Source organism: Penaeus chinensis, chromosome 14, assembly GCF_019202785.1.
Source record: "Penaeus chinensis breed Huanghai No. 1 chromosome 14, ASM1920278v2, whole genome shotgun sequence".
NCBI classification, from domain to species: Eukaryota; Metazoa; Arthropoda; class Malacostraca; order Decapoda; family Penaeidae; genus Penaeus; species Penaeus chinensis.
Genome location: NC_061832.1, coordinates 1,376,417 through 1,393,916, shown reverse-complemented (window position 1 = coordinate 1,393,916; position 17,500 = coordinate 1,376,417).

The following is a 17,500-nucleotide window of genomic DNA, read 5'->3' as shown; positions in this document are numbered from 1 at the left end:
GAGGTGAGGATCAGCATCATGAAATTAATGATAATAATAATGTTTAAAAGGATTATTATTATACTGATAATAACGATACTAACAATGCTGTTAATAATGATAATAATAACAATAACGATACTAATGATAATAATAGTAATAATGATAATAATAATGATAATGATAGTAATAATAATAATAATAATAATGGTGATGATGATAATAATAACAACAACAATAACAATAATGAGTGCCATAATTGTAAGGATATAGATGTTATAATAAGAAAAGTAATATTGATAATAATAATGAAGTTAATTATAATAATAATAACAATCATAACAATAATGAGTCATAATAATAACGATAATGATATTCATAATAAAAATAATGCTATTGAAAATAAGGATAAAGTTAATAATGATAATAACAACAACAATAAATACAATAATGGGTGCCATAGTGGTAAGGAAATTCATTAATGATTATCAAATTGATCAACGAAATGGACAGTTCCATTCTTTCCGTGAAGATCACTAGACCTACGATGAGGGCGAGGGACGCTCTCGGACAAAGACACTGACTCACTTGCCAAGACGGAGGGGAGGGCGAGGCTCCCGAGGACGACCAGCAGGAGGGGAGTTGTTCGTGAAGCCATGTTGCTCTGAGAACACGCGGGGCAGTTAGTGCGTGCGTGTGTTTGGCAGGGGGGGGGGGGGTTGTATGTGGGCGGGGGGGAAGTTGTGCGTGTGGGTGTGGGGGGGAGAGGATTTGGGTGTGAACCTATGTTTTGCGTGTGTTTTGACTGCAAGTTTGTATGTGTTCGTAGCCCTTGCTGAGCTAAGAGGCGTGTGTTAAGATTATATGAGCCGCTGGTGTGCATGTGTGCGTGTGTGCAGTGCTGTTCTCGTGTGCGTTCTGTGTCAGTATTTCTCGTTTGCTTAACCCACTGGCGCCGGGGATGGCCGCGCGCACATGCCGAGCCCACTGTGACTTCCCTTTACTAACCGTCTTTAAGCAGAGATGGCTCCACAAGGCCTTAGTCCATCCCTGGTCCTTCCTATCTCACCTCCATCAAGTGTTCCTTGTATATTGTCATTAGTATTGTTAGCTGCATAATGATAATCTCAATGTCAGTAATACTGATAATAACAGTATCGATATTAATAACATTATTAAAATTATATAAAAATCCCAAAAACTCAAAGACGAGGGAAATCAGGTCACGTCACGCGGGTCTACCGCCTGGCTCCGTCGTGGCTCACAAGACGTACTCTTTGCGTACTATTCACTCTGGGGATAAGTAGACGAGCCGCTCGTATGTGTGTGGACGCGAGTGAGTGGCTTGTGTGCGTGTGTTATTTTGTGTTATTATTATTGTTGTTGTTGCAGTGTGTGTGTGTGTGTGTGTGTGTGTGTGTGTGAGTATACATGTTTACTACAAAAAGACCTTTATTCTATTTTGTAGCATCCTGAAACCCCTAACACTTTGATACATTATTTCATATATTAGAATTGCTACAAAACACGATATCATCAAAGTTTTGAAATGGAGAAATTATATTTTTTTCATTTCACTTAAAAAAATCAATAAAAACATCACATCAAAGTACTATATATGCTGATATGATTTTTATTACAAGCAAAACATTGTGGAAGCTTCAAATAAAATGTAAAACGGCCGTCATGACTGACTTCAAATTTTACCCATACAGAGTGATGAGCATGTATTTGATGTACTGATAAAAGACACAGAAACATTTTATGCACCTTCACAATAAATGTCTCTATCAAGACGATTCGTAATCAATGAATAAATAAAACCCTATTTGAGACTATGTTAAACACATCTGCAAAATATCGCGCTCTGATTGGCTGGCCGGAGTGTATACGTTTTATCAAGGGAGAGGCATATGAACACGTACACCGAACGAAAGATGTTTCAACAAGTACCAATGATATGCGAGCACAGGACAAACATATATCAAAGTGCATCAAACATTTATCAACCATGTATCTAAGTGTATTAAACATGTATCAAAGTGTATCAAACATGTATCCAAGAGCTAGGGGCTTCGGAAATATTACAAAACTGGCCTTAAGTGTAAGCAAAGCGCTCGTTTGTGAACGGGATTTCCGCGAGTACATTTCCTGCATATGGTTTAGCGACTGTTCTTGTCGCATAAATGATTAGGCTTCTCTTCTCAATGAATTTGCTTTGTATGAGGTTCCCCCTTTCTAGGTGCGTTTGTAGCTCCCCCCTCATGGTTAATCTTTCACCCCCTCCTCATAGGCATGTCTTACCGCAATTGTCCAGAAATCACGTGTAAGTCGTAGTCTGATGCGGGAGTTTCGCAACGAGATATCGCGTGCTCAGCAGAGATATTTTTTCAACGGAAATGTTGGCCTGTATTTCTCGAAAATGAATGGTAGATATGTGTTGTGAAAGCAAAACAACATCTGCGTCAGTCTTTTTTTTACTCAGGTAATAACAGCGTTTGAAGATATTGAGTAAGAGTGAAAAGAAGTTACGAAAGGGCGTCCTATTGAAAATCATAAATTTGTGATGAAGATAGAAGAGGATTGGTGAAAATCCTATCAGTGTCTTGCCCTGCGGTCTCACCCACTCTCATTCACACATTTTCACTATTTGTCACTGGAAATTCTGTTCCTGACAATATCACGGACACCAAGAACCGTGAGTCAGTCATTTGTTTGTTTGTGGCAAACCTCTTTCAAATCTGGAAATCTACAGGAGCTTCAGTAAAATAAGGAACAAGGGAACATCTGAAGGTTTTCAAAAAATCCCGGACACTGAACAGCTGAGGCTCCTGCCGCATGACTCTTCTGTCAGTGTCAAGTGATGAATATTTCCTTGGTTGTTACTTTTATTAATTAGTCTAAATGTATCTAAATATATGAGTAATGAAAGATAAGACTGACTAATGGGTCTTAGGCTGTCAGAAGAGGAACAAAATAAGCGTATTTTCATCAAGTCAGAACTAACGCCAGTGTGTGTGTGTGTGTGTATGCATATATATGTATATGTATATATATGTATATATGTATATATGTATATATGTATATATGTATATATATATATATATATATATATATATATATATACTGTGTGTATATATACATGCGTGTGTGTGTATGTATATGTATATATAGAAAACAAAATATATATATATGTATATATATGTGTGTGTGTGTGTGTGTGTGTGTGTGTGTGTGTGCGTGTCTGTGTGTGTGATATATATATATATATATATATATATATATATATATATATATATATATATATATATATACATATGTACACATATATATATATATATAATACAAACACATACAAACAAACAAACAAACAAACACATATATACATATATATATTTATATACATACATACATATATATACATATACATACACACATACGCATGTGTGTGTATATACACATAGTGTATGTATATGTATATATATATACATATATGCATACATATGTATATACATATATACATACATACATATATATATATATATATATATATATGCACACTTGCGTTAGTTCTGACTTTTGACTTGCTGAAAATACGCTTATTTTGTTGAATGTTTGGTTTCTCTTCAGACAGCCTAAGGCACAAATTTTGAAATAAAACGAATCTTCCCGCAAACACGGCCATTTTCATTTTTTTCGGATTAACACTTTTGTTCTAAATTATTATATTGTTCACATCACTTGTTATTCTAGTTATCTATTAACATTAGTAGTGGTAGTTTCATGCCTGTAATTGTCATTACGACCCTCACCTCCTCATCATTATCATTATAATTACTTCTTTATCATTAATTCACTGATATCAGAATGGCAATAATACATACCCTGCCCAGTTGTTGTTGTTGTTGTTTTGTTATTACTATTTTTTGTCTTCTCAGGCTCAGGGATCGCTTTTTCGCCAAGGAGTCCATTAGTAATCCTACCTACCGCACCTGTTTACCCTTTTCCTTGGTTATCGGACTCTGCTTTACCTTTTATAGCTGTTAGTATGGTTATCAATATAATAGTAATCATCATAGCAAAAGAAATAGTATCATTATTAATAGTATTATGGGAAAAAAGCCCGAAAACTCAAGGAAAGTCTACGGTACATTTATGGATTGATTTCACTTATTATTATTAGCAGTAACCACTTTCACAAACATATCTCCCTTTCGTCATTTATCAAATATCCTTCTGCAAAATATTGCGTTATCAGTGGAGGCTAAATTGAGCGTTATTTACTGCAGAATAACCCTTGGATAACAATGACTCATCAGCTCATGTGAACGTCCAGTTTCGACAGGGAGTTATTGTTTTTTTTTTTGTTTTTTTTACGAGTTTTAACCTGAATGACGGAATATTTCTTTTTCGTTTTAAATGAATTACCTGCTGGGATAGTCCACATTTTTTTCTTATTTTTCGGTATCTCGTCTTCATCAACAAGCTCTCGCGTCACTATAAAAATGCGTTCAAAAAATCAATCGATCAGTGTATCTCACACAAAAAAAAGATAGAATGAAACCTCACACCGGATTCCAAATGATGCGAAGTTCAAGAAGCCGAAGTCGAGAGGGAAGCTGTTCACGGAAAGGATACCCAGAAGTAATTGAACGGCGCGAGGCCCGCTGTTTGTTTGCCGGCGCGCAGGTGTCGGCCGGCGGCGAGCGAGGGCGCCTCCAGATGCGCGCCGAGCCCTTATCTGCAACCAATTATTAACGACTTGTGTGTGGTTATCTGTTCCTTAGCGCGTACATGTGAATGTGCATACATACATACATATACGGATATCGACATAAATTATGTTGTAAGCCACCCCACCTGGACCGGGATCTAAATAATCATTAATTCATAGTAGTTTGTTGGCTCGACAGGTGTTTACTCAAGCACACTGTAATCGCAAGGTCCAGCGAGGACGCCAGGTCAAGGTAACTGAAGGTTCCCGCCAGCGGCAGGAATCACCAGCCCTGACGACCTGCCTGACTGAAGAGCCTGTTTGCTACTTACGGCAGTGAGAGAAATCACAAACGACAACAGTGAAAGTGTGAATGCAAATATAAGATGGGAACAAGTTAAAACAAATTACAAAATGCCTCAATGTTCCTGGTAAAGTTTAAACGAACCAGAAAACAAAACATTTATACGAGGTGGACCGCGGAGTCCACTACAATATATATATATATATATATATATATATATATATATATATATACGTACATGTATGTGTATATATATGTATATATGTATATATATTTGCAAATGTATATATACATATATATATATGCATCTATATGTGTGTGTGTGTATTCATATGTGTATGCATGTGTGTGTGTGTGTGTGTGTGTGTATGTGTGTATGTGTGTTTTCATATGTGTATACATGTGTGTATGAATGTATATGTATGTGTGTGTGTATATTCACATATAGATAGATAAACAGATACACACACACATATATACATATGTGTGTATCCATATGCGCATATCTATATACATATACACATATATGCATACACACATACATACCTACATACATATACGACATAAATATACATACATATATGTATGATATAATGTGTGTATGTATGTGTATACTATATATGTATACACATACAAATATGTCCTTGTACATATATATTATACACATACATACACACATTATATCATATATAGATATGTATGTATATATATATGTGTCGTATATGTATGTGTGTGTGTCTACGCCTATCGTCGGCCGTCGCTCGATGTGTCCTGTCAGCTGCGTCTCTTCTCTCGTAGCTGCAATGACGTTTCTGAGAAAGGTGGCAGAGACAGACAACAAGGGCCGTATTTCAGATATAATCAGATATACTGATATTTCAAAAAATCTTATTTATTAGACAGAGGAACATTCTCAAACAGAAAAGGTGAAGCTCAACAAGAGATAAGCTTTGTGCATAACTATAAGGAAGGAAAAGTTGTCGCAGTCTGCAAGGACAGTGTTGAAGGATAAACTTCCTTAAAAGCAGAAAAATGCAACAGAGCGAAGGCCAACAGTGTGCTACGCAAATAGTGGAAAGACATGCATCTGACTCGTAGAAAGTACGTCTTTTTCATTTCATTAAAATTGTCTGTCACACGACTACATACGGCATGGCGAAACCTACTTCAAGGCAAGAATACACGATTGGCGCAAGTCGATTAGCTACTCTGAAACGACGCATGTAATTCTTGTACAATTAACGTGTTTATGCAGGGAGAGACAATGTGCGTGCGTGGCTTCATGAGAGAGTTGGTGCGTAGTGAATAGACGAGTTGAGGGAGTGATTGAATAAGTGAGATTTACGATGTGAGTAAGTCAAAGTATGATACATGAGTAAGGAATAGTATAATATCGATAGCTAGTTAGAGCCTCTAGTAAACAGATAAAGAGAGAGTGAGAATAAATGAGATATAGAATGAAGAAGGGAGGTATGAGGTATGGGCGAGGGTGGGAGGTACTGTAAGCGAGGGGGGGGGGATGGCAACGTTCATAATTATGGCAATATAGTTAGGGAATTGCTACATTAAATCAAATACTACGCACAATAAAAATAGTAGTTTTTCGGTGCATGAAAGAAGTGAATAAGGCAGAACTTGCAGAGCAACGCTCGGTGCAAGCAGATCAAGTCAGCTTCTCTTGAGACGACTGAGCGGTTGTGAGTTACACGAGTCTTAAAAATTCCGGGAGGAGAAGCGGTGAAGTACCCACCATGTTTCGGGTGTAAGGGGGTACCACAGGGCCGAGCATCATAAGCAGCAGAAACATTATGAAACTGTAAGGAAATAGCAGCGGTAAGCTTACGTAGAGTCCTAGACATGGGCGCGACACGAGCGCCGGATCGCATCCGTGCGATAAGTGTGCGTCTGGGCACGTATAAGGACGACATTTGACTTAAACACTAATTACATGTCCAAAAGCCTAGCATCGGGGTCGTCACCATGGACCATGTAATAAGGAGTAAAATTGGAAAAAAATAATAAAAAACCACGTGTTTATTGTATTAAGTACACAAGTAAAAAAATCAAATGTAAATTAAGCGACAAAATAATGAACTAGGAATTCACTGGGACTGAAAAGGTGAGGAAGAACATGTCACACGATGACAAGCCAGCCGTGAGAATATGAGTGAGGGGAGAATTCAGATACAACCAAAAATAACTCATTTACTTAGTAAAAAGATAAAATGAACTATTAATAAATATCATGACACTAAAACATTTGAACGCGAGTGACCTGGACAGATGTACTGAAATAAGGTGGAGATTTAGGGGAAAATGTGGATGGGGGTTAAGGAAAGGGGCAACTTTAGAAAATGTGTAAATGTATATGTATATGTATATGTATATGTATATGTATATATATATATTTAAAATATTATCCCACTAATGCATAGTTAAAAACCGACCAACATATATTCACTGAATGACAATAAACGAAATTTACGTGTATACATTTATACATATATATATTTATATATATATATGTGTGTGTGTGTGTGTGTGTGTGTGTGTGTGTGTGTGTGTGTGTGTGTGTGTGTGCATCAAGTATCTGTTATCAGAATAAAACGAATATGGTGGAGTAGTCAAAGTTGGCCCCATGTCCATGTGAACGTAGGGGACATGTTCGCAGAGAAACATGCTTCCTAAGCCGCGAGATGATGCGGTAGATGATGGCCAGTTCCTTTCAGCCCCGGCCTTGACCCCAACATGCTGACGTCAGCATGTCAGTGCTCATTCACAGCTGAGTCGACTGAGAGGGGCGACGGCCGGGCGCGAACCCAGGACCTTGCGATTGCAAAGCCAGAGTTGACTAAGCTGTAATTTCACGATTTTTAGTTCAAGGGACATTTTCCGAATGCTGGCGCTTTGGTAATGTTACCCTTATTCCCAAGTGCCTACTGCAGTCTTCACCTACTGACTCTAGGCCCATTTCAATTGCACTAATTGTATCTATTTTTTAACGTTTGCTGGTCATACGTCTTTCTGTATATTTGAGACTCAGACTCCAGAGACTCAGTTTGGTTTTAGAGAGTGACTCGGCAATGATGCATTGCCGATGTTGGTGCATGAAATGCAGTCTGTTTTAGATAAGGGTCATGAGTCAAGGCTTGTCTCTCTCTGGATTTTAGTGCAGCTTTTGACTTTGACATTCACAAGGGTTTTATTTTCAAGTTGCAGTCTGTTAGTGTTGGTGGTAAGGTTTTAAGTATTTTAACAGAATTTTTGACTGGTAGACAGCAACGTGTTCATGTTGGTGGTAGTTTTAGCTCGTATTCCCGTGTGCCTCCTGGGGTTCGGTAGGGTAGTGTTTTTGGCCCTTTGCTCTTCATTTTATTTACAAACAAGCGATATGGTCTGGCATTACTAATACAATGTTGGCTTATGCTGATGATACTTCTCTCTATGCCGATATTCCTTCTCCGGCAACCAGGGAAATGGTAGCTGACAGTCTCACTGTAGACCTGAGGATACCTAAATCTTGGTGCTCTCGTTGGAGCCTGAATTAAATCCTACCAAGTCCAAGGAAATTATTGTAAGTCGGTGTAGAACTGTTGCCTCAGCATCCCAGTCTGCTGAATAATGGAGTCCTGATCACTTCAGTGGGTATCTAAAGCTCTCATGTATAACCTTTGATTCAAATCTTGCATCTGAATTGCAAATTAGGGATGTGGCCCTGGCGGTTTCATTTAAGTTAGGCCTCATTCGCTAGAAGATTTATGAAGAACAAACATTATTAGATGCTCCTTTTCTTTTATTCTGCCTCATTTTGATTATTGTTCGCCTGTGTGGTTATCTGCTGCAGGGTCACACTTGCGAGTGATTGATCGTTGTTTTAATTCCATTAAATTTCTCCTGTCTGACTTAGATTTGGACATTGTGCATCGAAGGGATACTGGAGATCTTTCAGTCTTATGCAAGATATGACCGATAATTCACATCCTCTCTGTAAGCTTTACTTGAATTTTCTCAACCTGCAAGAGCTACTAGTTCTACTTCCCTCAGTTCGGTGACATTGGATGCAAGTTGATTGTCTACTTCTCCATTTTCTAAATGCCTTTTTGTTGCTATTTGTAGGCTTTGGAATAGATTACCTTCAGCGACTGTAACTTCTCCGTCTCGTGATGAATTTTAAAAATCAGCCAATATGTTTAAATACGTAAATGGCTGTTGATTTTCTAACCTCAGTTTCTTTCCGAGCTGTGTTTTAACCTGCACCGACGCCTTTCGTGGTAGGATTCTTTTTTTTTTCAGTATGGCTCTTTATATGAATTACCATAATGATAATGTGTATATGTGTGTGTGTGTGTGTGTATATATATATATATATATATATATATTTATATATAAGTATATATGTATATATGTGTGTGTGTGTGTGTGTACATATATATATAAATGCGTTTGCATTTATACATATACTATATGTATACATATATGTACACATATATACATATTTATATATATATGTATACATATATATAAATGCGTATAAATACATATATATATTTACATGTGTGTGTGTGTGTGTGTGTGTGTGTGTGTATATATATGGTAGAAAAACCCACAATGCAAAAACTAGATTTATTGAAAGTGAGACTACAGTTTCGAAATCCACCTGGGTTCCATCTTCAGGTCTGAAGAGGAAAGGGAGAGGAGGGGGTACCATTTTACCATTCATATGTCTGTATATACATATATGCATAAATATAATTAAATACATGCATATTTATATATGTATATGAATAAATAAATATATATACATATATATGCGTGTATATGTATATGTGTAGCTATATATATGAATGTGTATATTTCTATGTACACACACGCATGCATATTTTTTTCTCCTTTAATGATTTAATGGCTGTTGGGCAACGTTTCCAAGAATGGCATCTTATCAGAGTACTGCATATAAAACGTGATTAGATAAAACAAGAAAGAACGAATAAAAAAGCTCATAAAATAAGCAATGATAAATGAGAATCAGAAGTGAACATATAATAAAAAGACACAAAACATGTATACGTGAGTGAGCCGTACCCAGCAAGTGATAAAGGCTCGCTTATGGCAATAGAAATACACCGTAAACAAAGGAAAGGCCCTATTATTGTTTAGTTCGGATTCCAATTCATGGACGTACAGAGATAATGAGGTCGGGCCTGTCAGGTGCTGTGATCATAATCTCCGTACGTCCCTGAGAGGAAACTCGACCTATACACTAACAGTCCTTCCAGTGTTTACGGTGCCATTCCGTTCCCGGCCCGGGCAGCTCCACCTTGGGAGATGGAGATGTCCTAACAAAAGATAACACAAACAAACAGTCCCTATTGTACAGCTGTAAAGAGAGGAAAACCACGCGTAAACGTCTCACGCTCGGTTTGTGTTTGGTTTTCTTCCTCTTTGCTCATTTCCGTTACTCGTTTATCACTTGCTGATTTTATTAACTATTTTCGTCGTTGTGTCTTGTTATATCTCATTTTACGTCCATTGCTTCTTGTTTGATAATGGATGTCTAAGAGAGTATAGGTGTGTGTATGTATGTATATATATATATATATATATGTCTGTGTGTGTGTGTGTGTCTGTGTGTGTGTGTGTGTGTGCATATATATAATATATATATATATAGATATATATATATATATATATATATGTATGCTGTGTACATATATATATATATATATATTATATATATAATATAATGTCTGTGTGTGTGTGTGTGTCTGGTGTGTGTGTGTGTGTGTGCTTATATATATATATATATATATATATATATATATATATATATAATATATATATATGTATGTGTTAAATATATATATATATATATATATATATGTATATATATATATATGTATATATATGTATGTGTGTACATATTATATATATGTGTGTGTATGTGTGTACATATATATATATATTATATATATATATATATATTATATATATATATATATATGTATATATATGTATGTGTGTTTGTGTGTACATATATATATATATATATATATATATATATATATGTATGTGTGTACATATTATATATATATATATATATATATATCTATATATAGTATGTGTGTAATATATATCTATATATATATATAATATATATATATGTATATATATTTATATGTGTGTGTGTGAGTTTGTGTGTGTGCATATATATATATATATATATATATATATATATATATATATATATATATAATGTGTGTACACGCATTATATACATATGCATATGTATATATATGTATGTGTGTACATATGGTATATATACAATATATGTACACGCATTATACACACATGCATACGCACACACACATACACACACACACAGACACACACACACACACACATACACACCCACACACACGCATACACACACACGCACACACACACACACACGCACACACACACACACACACACACACTCACACACACACACACACACACATATACACACCCACACACACGCATACACACACACACACATAAACACACACACACACGCACACACACACACACACACACTCGCACACACACACACACACACACACACACACACACACATATACGCACACACTCACATATATATGTGTGTGTGTGTTCTCTTCATATAGATGGATAAGTTAATATATAATGATAGATAGAGAGAGAGGGGGGGGGGAGGGGAGTTTGCGCGAGACACGAGTATGGCAGATCGAGGAGAAATTACTTCACTCACACACGGTCCTTACCCCGCACCATAAAGATAGGAGTTGCCAAATGATTATACACCAGCTTTCTCGCCTGTCTTCAAAGTGGTGGTTACTGAAGATAGCACTTCCTTTACACCTGCGCAGGCACCTGCTGTCGCAAGTGTTTGTATCTCTCCCGGGAATGAGTTGATTTACACACCCACGCTGATGCTCTCTTGTTCTCGCATTTTATGCCCTTATTCTCGCACTGACATTCACCTATATTAACACTTATATTCACTTATATTCATACTCTCACTGATTTTCACTTATAGTACTAAAGGTAACCTCATACTTACTCGTATCTATATAATCACTTATACTTTTACTTACATTCACTTTTCCTCATAATAATCATACTCACACTAATACTCGTACTTGCATATACATTCAGATTAACAACTGACAAATGGCTTACAGCACGATAGAAAAAAACAACAGTTTAGATTACAAGAACTGATTATCAAGTTAATATAGAAAATATGCAAAACTGATAGCTGTTTACCTTCGATAAGAGAACAAAACAGCTTGGGAGCTTAAACACTCACTGAAACAATAACAAAATTCATGATAATAACAATAATAACAGGAATACAAGCTGATAGGATTACAGCAGCTTTGTTCTTCCATCTGTGTATAATAAAGCATACGTAAGAGAAGGCGAGTTATAAAAAAGTTCTTCCTCTCCTCTTCCCTCCTGAGAAATGAGCTGCATGATGAGCTTTACACTATGATGCGTTTATTTTTTCATATTTTATATAGGATAATATAAGCTGTTTGATAATCGCTTGTCAAACAGTCTCCCTCTTCTATTCGAGTATGAACTCCGGGTCATACTCGGAGTGACCCAGGTTCGAGTCTCGTTAACTCGAAAATGAGTTAACGAGAAAACTACATCCGCGTGCAAGTTCTTAGTAACTTTATGATCCAAGAGCCATTTCTGTTTTATAGTTTTTTTTTTTTTTTGTTCTTTTATTACCATTCCTGAAACAAGTGGTACGGGGTAACAGCCTTAGAAAGAAACAACTGCCTTAAAAATTTACACAAAAGGCTATACCGTTGTGTAACCTGCTATTATGGTTTTCAGGTTTGTGTGTTTTGTAATTCTGCTGTTACACCACTTGCCCTTGTTCAGGAGGGGCCGAGTGACGTCAAGAATAAAATATTTTTTCCCCGTCGTAAATGTCACTGTGTGATAAAATTAATTCATAATTGGCGTGTGATTAGGCATCAGAATGCATTTACAACATATTTTTTTATGCCTTTTTCTATATTGAGAATGGTGTGTATGTGTGTTAGTGTGTGTGTGTGTGATATGCATGATATTCTGTACCGCGAACGTAAGGCTTTCCAGATAAATAATGTATTTCCTAATTTCTTTATATGAATAAAACACAGACGATAAAGAAGATATACACAGGTACATGTATACACAGATACATATAGATAAATAGACTGATACATATATGTAGACATACATGTGTATATGTATGTGTGTATATTTATATATACATATATATATGTGTGTGTGTGTGTGTGTGTGTGTGTGTGTAAATATACATATATATATATATATATATACATATGCATACAGACAGATACATAGATAAAAATATAGATATATACATATACATATTAAGGGATAGAGACAGATATACATATACATAAATACATATACCTATTATATATATACATATATATATGTCTGTGTATAAATATATATTTATTTAATTATATATATATATATATATAAAACATATATGTATGTACGTATGTATATGCGAGCACGCGCGCGCGTGCGCTCGCGTGTGTGTGTGTGTGTGTATATATATATATATATGTGTGTGTGTCTCTCTCTCTCTCTCTCTCTCTCTCTCTCTATATATATATATATATATATATATATATATATATATATGTATATGTGTGTGTATATATATTTCTATATTTAAATATATATATATATATGTAGGTATATATATATATATATATATATATATATATATATATATATATGTGTGTGTGTGTGTGTGTGTGTCTGTGTGTGTGTATATATATATATATGTATGTGTGTATATATATTTATATACTTATATATATATATATATATATATATATATACATATGTATGTGTATATGTATATATATATATATATGTATATATGTATATATATTATATATTTATATATATATCTTTATTGCTATATACATACATATATACACTTACGCATATGTGTGTGTGTGTGTGTGTGTGTGTGTGTGTGAGTAAGTGTGTGTATGTATATATATAAAGTAAATACAAATATATATATGTAAATATATGTGTATATATGTATATATGTATCTCTATAAACATAAGCATCACTTTAGTATGAGTAGATAGGCAATGCCTATTGAGCTACTAAGATCCTAGTTCCACGCTCTTCATAGTGGGTCGTGTGGTATGGTTGGTTTAGTGTGGTATGGTTGGTTTAGTGTGGTATGGTTGGTTTAGTGTGGTATGGTTGGTTTAGTACTGGCTCTCCGGTTCATACTCGGAGTGACCCAGGTTCGAGTCTTGGTCAGTGAGGGTTACAATTTATGTATACATATTTATACATATATGTATATGTGTGTGTGTGTGTTTGAGTGAGTATGTGCGTGTATGCATATATATATCTATATATATCTATATATATATATATATATATATATATGTGTGTGTGTGTGTGTATATGTATATGTGTGTGTATATGTATATATTTTTGTATATATATATATATATATGTATATATATATATATATAAGGACTGGACTCCGACCCTCGTGGTCCCGAATTCAATTCCTCGTCGCGGCAGTCGTAAAAATTCCTGCGCGCTGACTGTTGGCTCGAGCCCGAGAAAACGACATATCGGCTTGAGAAGTCAAACGCAGGCGTCGGAGGGGAAGTATCATGTTTCCCGAAAGAATGGAAACGCACACACTCGCTAAATAAAATATCCACAATTGTAACTATTATGAAATGCATCGATTTAAGAGGTTGAAAAATATCTATTAACTGGTCATGTGAAATCTGGGTTTCTAAATATTAATTATATGTGATAATTAAACATGAAAATAGACAACTGCTTGTATGGGTCATCAGTCTACCTGCTTTAACATACAGGCTTTTGCTTGCTGAATCTCTCTCTCTCTCTCTCTCTCTCTCTCTCTCTCTCTCTCTCTCTCCCTCTCCCGCTCTCCCTCCCTCTCCCTCTCCCTCCCTCCCTCCCTCCCTCTCCCTCTCCCTCTCCCTCCCTCCCTCCCTCTCCCTCCCTCCCTCCCTCTCCCTCCCTCCCTCCCTCTCCCTCCCTCTCCCTCTCTCTCCCTCTCTCTCTCTCTCTCTCTCTCTCTCTCTCTCTCCTTCCTCTCTCTCTCTCTCTCCTTCCTCTCTCTCTCTCTCTCTCTCTCTCTCTCTCTCCTTCCTCTCTCTCTCTCTCTCCTCTTCCTCTCTCTCTCTCTCTCTATCTCTCTATCTATCTCCTTCCTCTCTCTCTCTCTCTCGTTCCTCTCTCTCTCGCTCTCCTTCCTCTCTCTCTCTCTCTCCTTCCTCTCTCTCTCTCTCTCCTTCCTCTCTCTCTCTCTCTCTCTCTCCTTCCTCTCTCTCTCACTCTCCTTCCTCTCTCTCTCTCTCCTTCCTCTCTCCCTCTCTCTCCTTCCTCTCTCTCTCTCTCTCTCTCCTTCCTCTCTCTCTCTCTCTCTCTCCTTCCTCTCTCTCTCTCTCTCTCTCTCTCCTTCCTCTCTCTCTCTCACTCTCTCTCCTTCCTCTCTCTCCTTCCTCTCTCTCTCTCTCTCACTCTCTCTCTCTCCTTCCTCTCTCTCACTCTCTCTCTCGCTCTCTCTCTCCGTCTCTGTCTCTCCGCCTCTGTCTCTCCGCCTCTGTCTCTCTGCCTCTGCCTCTCTCTCTCTCTCTCTCTCTCTCTCTCTCTCTCTCTCTCTCTCTCTCTCTCTCTCTCTCTCTCTCTCTCTCTGTCTCCAACATGGCTACTAAATTGCCGAGTGGTTATGGAGAGTTGTCCTCTCTTTTGCGCTGGTAATCGTTTATAAGGCATCTGGATAATACATTTACTCGTGCACAAGGCAAATTAATATATTGTAAATAATCATTGCAAGGAACCATAGAATTGGATCATATATATTTATCTTCTTTTATAGTGAGGATTTCCAGTAAGTGAATCTGCTAGCTATGACAACTGGTCAATAGGAGGTATTTTTGTGATAAGCCTCATCTCCTCACCATCCCCCAGCCCCCTTCCCCTAATTACTAGTGAGTAACCCCCTACCTGCCAGCTCCATAACACACACACACATACATACGCAAATCTTTCAAGGGTGTGCTTTAAAGCCCTCCCTCAATTTCCTGTGATTAACTATTATCCAGAATAATTATCATGCGTTAACCCAAGAAAATACGCCGGGAAAAGGCTGAAAATAATCGATCACGAAGACGACCATAATACATCCTAACAAAAGATAACACAAACAAAGACAGTCCCTATTGTACAGTTTTCAAAGAGAGGAAAACCACGCATAAACATTCTGCGTAACTATAAATGGGTAGCCACCGACTCCCGTGTTTCTACATGCTGAAACCATGCCTGCCAACCTGTCACCTGTGCACGATAATAACCGCGCAGCCAGGTACACATCCGATATGCCATTTCAAAACCGATGAATTGCCGATTGTATTGACTGCTCTGTTTACGAAATTAGCGACAGTACGAATAATTTCTTTTCTGAGCTCAAGTTCTTGCTCTTGAAATGCTTCGTGAGCCTCCTGTTGGTACGTTTGGTTAGTAAGAACGGTGCAGCAGGTCTCCCGCAGTGACACAATAATGTCGCTTTTGTACTGGGCGCGGGGATACCGCCCCGCCTCTCGCTGAGCGAAACTCTGGCTTTATTACATCCGACAAGCTTTAAAGGGGATTTTAAAGCTTATTTTCGTTTATGCATAATTTCGTATATCGCATCTCTGTCTTAATGGGTAATTATCTACCAACCAAGGTCATCATCTGTCCCCCCCGTGTCGACCCAGGTAAGGAAGGCTAATTAGCACCCAATAACACTTTCAGTGATGCTTCATATTCTTTCCAAGTATGTTGGCTTCCTGTTTTATGTCGATGTATGAAGAAGATGCCAGCTTTTCAATAATTTGTCCAACCTGTATTACCTCTTATACGGAAGAGAAGAAACGACGCAGTGGTAACTCCGCTCTTTGGCTTATATATCTTGAAGCACAAGCCTGTATTATACAATTACACAAATAACCTTGCTTATGGGCATATTATGCCCAAATTTTACTTCTCGATTATTCTGCATTTGTCTTTCTCCCACCTGCCTGCAAATATGTGGTGTGAGATGGAGCTAGATAATTTGCCATATTTCGGAGATGGTGACCCAACCATCAGGGCATGGCAACTGCTTTGGCAGGAGGTTTTAAGTAATGCATGTATGTATATGTATAGCTAGCAGATTCACTTACTGGAAATCCTCACTATAAAAGAAGATAAATATATATGATCCAATTCTATGGTTCCTTGCAATGATTATTTACAATATATTAATTTGCCTTGTGCACGAGTAAATGTATTATCCAGATGCCTTATAAACGATTACCAGCGCAAAAGAGAGGACAACTCTCCATAACCACTCGGCAATTTAGTAGCCATGTTGGAGACAGAGAAAGAGAGAGAGAGAGAGAGA